Here is a 7,500-nt window from a genome sequence, read left to right as displayed (position 1 = left end):
TAAACAGATAGACAGACAAACAGACAGATAGATAGATAGATAGATAACTGTTAGACAGAGAGATAAACAGTAGGTAGATAGATAAATGGTTAAATGGACAGATAGTGTGAAATAGATAGGTACAGAGACATAAGTATCTATATAGGTACATACATACAGACAGACAGATCGATAGATAGGTAGATCAATAAACTAGATAGGTAGATCAATAAACTAGATAGGTAGATCAATAAACTAGATAGGTAGATCAATAAACTAGATAGGTAGATCGATAAACTAGATAGGTAGATCAATAAACTAGATAGGTAGATCAATAAACTAGATAGGTAGATCAATAAACTAGATAGGTAGATCAATAAACTAGATAGGTAGATCGATAAACTAGATAGGTAGATCAATAAACTAGATAGGTAGATCAATAAACTAGATAGGTAGATCAATAAACTAGATAGGTAGATCAATAAACTAGATAGGTAGCTAGATAGGTGTAGACGTTTGGCAAGCTGGATAAAAGGACAAATGATGTAGACGAAGCCAGAGGCACACACACACATGCACACACAGACACACACACACACATGCACACCCCTTCCTATGTGCATGCTCCCTCTAACAACCACGCGTACATATGCATCCACACACTTATACACACATAGGCACACATACAAATATATATACCTTCAGATATCATTTTGTGTAATATTAGCTTCATAAGTTTATTGCAAAATTGAAATTATTTCCATTCCAATAAAATCTAAGAGAATTATCGGTCATTAAAATTATAAAAATTTAATTTAGTGTCTGAGGAAAATGAGAGGAAATTCTAGAGAATATTAAATTCTAGGTTAGCAGATAAATAGATTAGTGCACAAATAGATATGTAGACAGAAATATGGATGGAAACAGAATAGCGATATACATATGTATGTATAGAGCTGCACGCATATGTGTAGGTATACAAAACAGAAAAACAGACAGACAGACAGACTGATAGGTAGATAGATAGATAGATAGATAGATGTGGAATCATAGCCTTGGCCAGTGATGGAGACAAACGGATGGCACCTGTGCTAGTGACACGTGAAAGGTGCCCATGCCAGTGACACGTAAAAGGTACCTGTGATGTGATACACAGGTACACTCTGTGGAGTGGTCGGCATTAGGAAGGGCATCAAGCTGTAGAAACCAAACCAAAACAGATTGGAGCCTGGTGCAGTTCTCCGGCTTACCATCTCCAATCAAACTCTTACCCATGCTATCATAGAAAACAGGTGCTAAATGATGATGATGATGATATATACATACGACAGGCTTCTTTTAGTTTCCATCTAACACATCCACTCATAAAGCTTTGGTCAACCTGAGGTTATAAATCATGCAACCTGAGGTTATAAGTCAACCTGAGGTTATAAATCATGCATGTAAACTTTGACCCAGCTGCTATGTAGAGAATATAATTTGATTTATTTACCATTTTTGTTGATTCCATAAACATATGTTGTCTTCTAGAAGATAAAGAGTTCTGCAACTCTTCATTTCGTAGGCGTAGCTGTATGGTAAGAATTTTACTTTCTAACTATATGATTCCAGATTCAATCTCACTATGTGGCATCTTGGACAAGTGTCTTTGACTATAGCCTAGGGCTGACCGAAGCCTTCCGTGTGGATTTGATAGATGGAAACTGAAAGAAGCCCACTTACAGCTATTTCAATTCCAGGCTCTCAGAAAATTAATTGAATTAGAAATTATTTGAAGGTCGAATTTCTTCAGAGGTAGTTTAAGCTGTACAAAATAGATGTTCAATTCCTGCGTGCTGAGTAAACGGCTGTAAACCATTAACTGATAAAATTTATACATATAGAACATGGTATAAAAAATGGTATAGACCATAGAAGGGCTGTGTATACTGGAGTTGTAAAGTAAGAATATAACAATATATTCATCTAGAGTGTTAAGTATAAAAAAACTCAAGTAGAAATCATTGGTAAAAATGTCATATTGTGATATTATGTCCATCCATATTAAATCAATAGAAAATTAGTGCGTAGAGTTTAATTCAAGTGTATATAGTTATTATTAATATTTAATTAAAGTGGAGGACAAGATATCTCAAGAACCGCTGGATGATTTAGGATGAAACTTTCAGGGATGTTAGGCTTCGTGACTGGCACAAACTGATTAGATTTGGAGATTTATCTTGTACTGGACAAGGATTCTGGATTATTTTTCCTGTTTTTTTTTTACTTAATTTTTGAGAGCAGTCGGATTCATTTTTAGTGTTCTTGTTTGTGAGAGCAGTTGAGTTTATTTCAGATAGTCTCATTTTAAAAATCATTTTTGATTAATCGTTGAGAGGACGTTAGTGTTGCCTTGGCAGAGGTTTGCACTCTCTAAGTGGTCTTGTTATTATTATTATTATTATTATTATTATTATTATTATTATTATTATTATTATTATTATTATTATTAAGGTAGTGAGCTGGTAGAATTGTTAGCATGCTGGGCAAAATGCTTAGAGTTATTTCGCCTGTCACTACATTCTGAGTTCAAATTCCGCCATGGTTAACTTTACCTTTCATCCTTTCAGGGTCAATAAATTAAGTACCAGTTAAGTACTGGATGGTGCCCCAGCATGGTCGCAGACTAACGACTGAAACAGGTAAAAGGTAAGAGCTATGCAGATGCTTTTCACTACATTTATGGCAGAATACACAGTGAAAGAATGGTGTCTTTTCTTTGGCAGTTTCAAAAGGAATTTTAAAATCTGTCCATTTTTTTTTTTTTTTCTTATGGTGCCAGAAATATTGCCCAGTTCTATGGGGAATCTATTTTTGATGTTTTGAAGAAAACCCATCTTGCTAATTTAAAATATAATAGTTCTCTGTTTGACAATCTTCCAGTCTGTCCATCTTTTTATCTACCTATTCAAATATTTCTGTCTGTCTGTCTGTCTGTCTGTCTGTCTGTCTAGCCACATATCTGTCTGTCCCTCTGTGCATTAACATCTATATTTATTTGTCTGTCTGTCCATCTGTCTCTCTGTTGAACTCTCTCTCTCTCTCTCTCTCTCTCTCTCTCTCTATCTATCTATCTATCTATCTATCTATCTCTGTCTGTCTATCTATCTATCCATCTATCTATCTATCTATCTATCTGTTTCTATCTATCTATCTATCTATCTATCTATCTATGTAGCCATCTATCTATCCATCCATCCATCCGTCTGTCTGTCTTCTATCTGCCTGTCTGCCTGTCTCTCTGTCTGTTTGCCTGTCTGCCTGCCTGTCTACCTGCCTCTCTATCTGTATGTCTGTCTCCCTTTCTGTCCGTTTGTCTGCCGCAGCAGCTACAGAGTGATTCCATTGACATACAATGTTTTCTACATGATAAAGTGCTCTTCAACTATGCAGATGTCTTTTGTTCCATCTATGGTAGAATATACAACATATGAATGGTGCATTTTCTATGGCTGTGTCAAGAGTAATTTTAAAATCTGTTCTTTTCTTGTATGATGCCAGAAATATGGCTCAAATCTATGAGAAATCTACTTTTGGTATTTTAAATAACACGTATCTTATCTATTTTAAAATATTGCTATCCCCTTGACTATCCCCTTGACTGTATAACTCTCTATCTATCTATCTATCTATCTATCTATCTATCTATCTTTTTTTTTTTTCGATCCCTTTTGATCGAACTCCCCCTTTTTCCCTTCCTACGATCCCTTTTGATCGACACCACCCTTTTTTTTTCTTCCTTCCCCCGCCCAAAAAGAGAAGCTCTACATTGTATTTGTCCCATCTTCGTTGAGCCCTGTGTGGCTAATAAAAGAAATGTATCTATCTATCTATCTATCTATAATTATAAACAAGGGCAAAATAAAAAAGATTTCTATGCCAATATGAATGACTTTAAATCGTCAATCACCACATTTTTTAATCTATATATATATATATCTAAAAGCACCATCCAAGCATGATCGTTGCCAGGGCCGCTAACTGGCTCTCATGCTGGTGGCACATAAAAAGCACCATTTTGAGCGTGGTCATTGCCAGTACCGCCTGACCAGCCCTCGTGTCAGTGACATGTAAAAGTACCCACTACACTCTCAGAGTGGTTGGCGTCAGGAAGGGCATCCAGCTGTAGAAACTCTGCCAGATCAAATTGGAGCCTGGTGTAGCCATCTGGCTCACCAGTCCTCAGTTAAACCGTCCAACCCATGCTAGCATGGAAAGCGGACGTTAAACGATGATGATGATGATGATAATTATCTATCAATGTCTGTCTGTCTGTCAGTCTATGTATCTATCAATGTTTGTCTGGCTAGCTATCCATGTCTCTATCAATGTCTGTCTGTCTATCTCTATATCAATCTGTCGTCCTGCCTGTTTGTTCTACCCCAACAGCTCAGAGAGAATATAATTTGATTTATTTACCGTTTTCGTTGATTTCATAAACACTGCCTTCTACAAAATAAAGAGTTCTTGAACTATCCAGATGTTTCCTGTTACATTTATGACAGAACACACAACCTGTAAATGGTGTCTTTTCTTTAGCAGTTTCAAGAAGCATATAAAAATCTGTCCTTGTTTTACATGGGGTCAGAAATATGCTCTGGGAAATCTTTTCTTTTTCTTGTTTTTAGTATTTTAAAGAAAATACATCATGGGAAAACTAAAACTGTAGCTCTCTGCCGATCTATCTGTTTGTCTGCCTATCTCTCCATCTATCTATCCACATATCTATCTGTCAGTTTACCTCACAGTCTGTTTTTTTTTTTTTATCAGTATGTCTGTCTGCCTGCCTTTCTGTCTGTCTGTCTTTCTGTCTGTCTGTCTGTCTGTCTTTCTATCTATGTATCAGCCATTTTTGTCTATCTATTTCTTTATTTATTCAACTAAATTGCCATGTACTTTATCTTTATGCTTTTCTATTTACATATTGCACTGTAGTTCCAATATCTGCCGTTAGGCCTTGTTGTCACTTGTGATTCCCACAATTGTTTTGAATTCAGGTTTGTTAATGTCTGTTTATTGGCTACTATCTGATTCTCATTCATTTGTGACTTTATTTTTTGCCCCCCCCCCCCCCATGTCTCCTAAGAAAATTCGTAGTGAAAGTGCTAAGTGTCGTGCTATAGTACCGGAAGATAAAACGGTCAAGATAAAACACCATGAAAGAGGTGAAGAAGTGGTAGCAATTGCACGATCTTTCGGTATGAGCTGGACAATGGTATCAACGGTTGTGCATAGTAAGGACAAGATTTTAGCATATTTCAGATCCGAAGCCCCAGGGATGAAGAACACTGTCATCAATAAGAAAAGAGGCAAAATCTTTGAAGAACTGCAAAGTCTTCTTTCTCTTTGGATTGTTAGGTTGAATCGTCAGCGTGCTACTATTAGTCAGGAAATCATTCAAGAGAAAATGTTGTCTGTGTTTGAGGACCGGAAGAAAAATATCCAGATGAAGAAGATGTAGAGTTCAAGGCAGGTCAAGGATGGTTCATGAGATTTAAGGAGCGAAGAATTTATCACTCCATTAAGAAGCAAGTTGAAGGTGCTTCAGCTGATGAACAAGCAACAGCGGAATTTCCTAATGCATTAAAGAAAACCATCGGAGAAAACGGGTTTCTTCCTGAACAGATTTGTAATGTAGATGAAACTGGATTGTATTGGAAAAACTTGTCAGACCATTCATTCATTTCCAAGGAGGAGAAAACTATTCTAGGCTACAAGGTCTCAAAATAATAATAATTATTGAATTTGTTTTTTAAGCTTAAAAAAGGGCTTTTATTTTACCATGTCTTATCGCAAACAGCATTCATAAATAAAACATCTGCAATGTACGATAAACACTGCCAAATTGTATTCATAAATTTGGATTACTTTATATATCTTTTTATATATATCTTTATGCATGTCCCTGGACTGGCTCTTGTGCGGGTGGCACATAAAATACACCATTTTGAGCGTGGCCGTTGCCAGTACCGCCTGACTGGTCTTCGTGCTGGTGACACGTAAAAGCACCCACTACACTCTCAGAGTGGTTGGCGTTAGGAAGGGCATCCAGCCGTAGAAGCTCTGCCAAATCAGATTGGAGCCTGGTGTAGCCATCTGGTTTCACCAGTCCTCAGTCAAATCGTCCAACCCATGCTAGCATGGAAGGCGGACGTTAAACGATGATGATGATGATATATATATATATATATATATATATATATATATATATATATATATATATATATATATATATATATATATATATTGGCATTAGGAAGGGCATCCAGCTGTAGAAACTCTGCCAGATCAGATTGGAGCCTGGTGTAGCCATCTGGTTTCACCAGTCCTCAGTCAAATCGTCCAACCCATGCTAGCATGGAAGGCGGACGTTAAACGATGATGATGATGATATATATATATATATATATATATATATATATATATATATATATATATTGGCATTAGGAAGGGCATCCAGCTGTAGAAACTCTGCCAGATCAGATTGGAGCCTGGTGTAGCCATCTGGTTTCACCAGTCCTCAGTCAAATCGTCCAACCCATGCTAGCATGGAAAGTGGACGTTAAACGATGGTGATGATGATGATGATATTGAGCTGGGCTTTCACACAGTTTCTGCCTGTCAAATCCACTTAAAAGGCCCTAGACAACGCAGGGCTACAGTCGATGACATCCACTCAAGGTGCTACAGAGTGGGCCCAAACCCAAGAATTTGGTAAGCAAGCTTCTTAACCACACAGCCACACCAGCATTTATAAATAAACATGTCAGCATCTTTAAACATTTTCTCTTGCTTCATTTAAAAGTAATTTCTGCTTGATTCATTTGATATTGTCTGCGAGGCAGTAAGTGCATAAATCCTTGAAAAGAACAAAGTCTTCTTTGTCAAAGAGAATAAAGTTCCTTTTGTTGAAGAAAACCTGGTTCTTTGTATTGAAGTAATTCCACAGAATCTGTCAGAAAATCTTTTTGAGATTTGCTGATCATATGGGTGGAACTCGTTTCAGAGGCTGAGAGCTCTGACTTACAAGACACAAAACAACTCTTTGTGTTTAGTATATTTGTTTGAAATGAAAGTGCATGGCTCAGTGGTTAGAGCATCAGCCTCATAAATATGGCGTAGTGAGTTGGATTGCCAGACTGGGCTGTGTGTTGTGTTCTTGAGCAAGGCACTTTATTTCCCCATTGCTCCAGTCCATTCAGCCGTAGAAATGAGTTGTGACATCCCTGGTGCCAAGTTGTATCAGCCTTTGCCTTTCCTTTAGATAACATTGGTGGCATGGAGAAGGGGAGGCTGGTATGCATGGGCGACTGCTGGTCTTCCATAAACAAGCTTGCCTGAATTCGTGCCTTGGAGGGGAACTTTCTAGGTGCAATCCCATGGTCAGTCATGACCAAAGAGGGAGTCTTTCCTTTATATATATGTTTCTCTCTCTTTTTCTTTTTTCTTTGTGATTTCTTCTTTGTGATGTAATCTTGGGAA

General features: G+C 37.2%; 1 protein-coding gene and 1 long non-coding RNA gene across 4 annotated transcripts in view; one reads left to right on the top strand and one right to left on the bottom strand.

Moving 5' to 3' along the window:
* The window catches only part of LOC149130235 (uncharacterized), a 140,810-nt gene that overhangs the window by 9,866 nt on the left and 123,444 nt on the right, over positions 1 to 7,500 (top strand). For all 3 annotated transcript variants that reach the window (XR_016239139.1, XR_016239138.1, XR_016239137.1), the window contains exon 2: positions 2,589 to 2,667. This is a non-coding gene — a long non-coding RNA (uncharacterized LOC149130235). The remainder of the gene's footprint in view (positions 1 to 2,588; positions 2,668 to 7,500) is intronic.
* Positions 1 to 7,500, bottom strand: part of LOC106884447 (melatonin receptor type 1A) — a 51,724-nt gene that overhangs the window by 37,127 nt on the left and 7,097 nt on the right. The window lies entirely within an intron of this gene.

Source organism: Octopus bimaculoides, chromosome 30, assembly GCF_046866305.1.
Source record: "Octopus bimaculoides isolate indiv1 chromosome 30, ASM4686630v1, whole genome shotgun sequence".
Classification (NCBI taxonomy): domain Eukaryota; kingdom Metazoa; phylum Mollusca; class Cephalopoda; order Octopoda; family Octopodidae; genus Octopus; species Octopus bimaculoides.
Note: the sequence above shows the minus strand (reverse complement) of the source record. Positions and strands in the feature narration are given on the sequence as shown.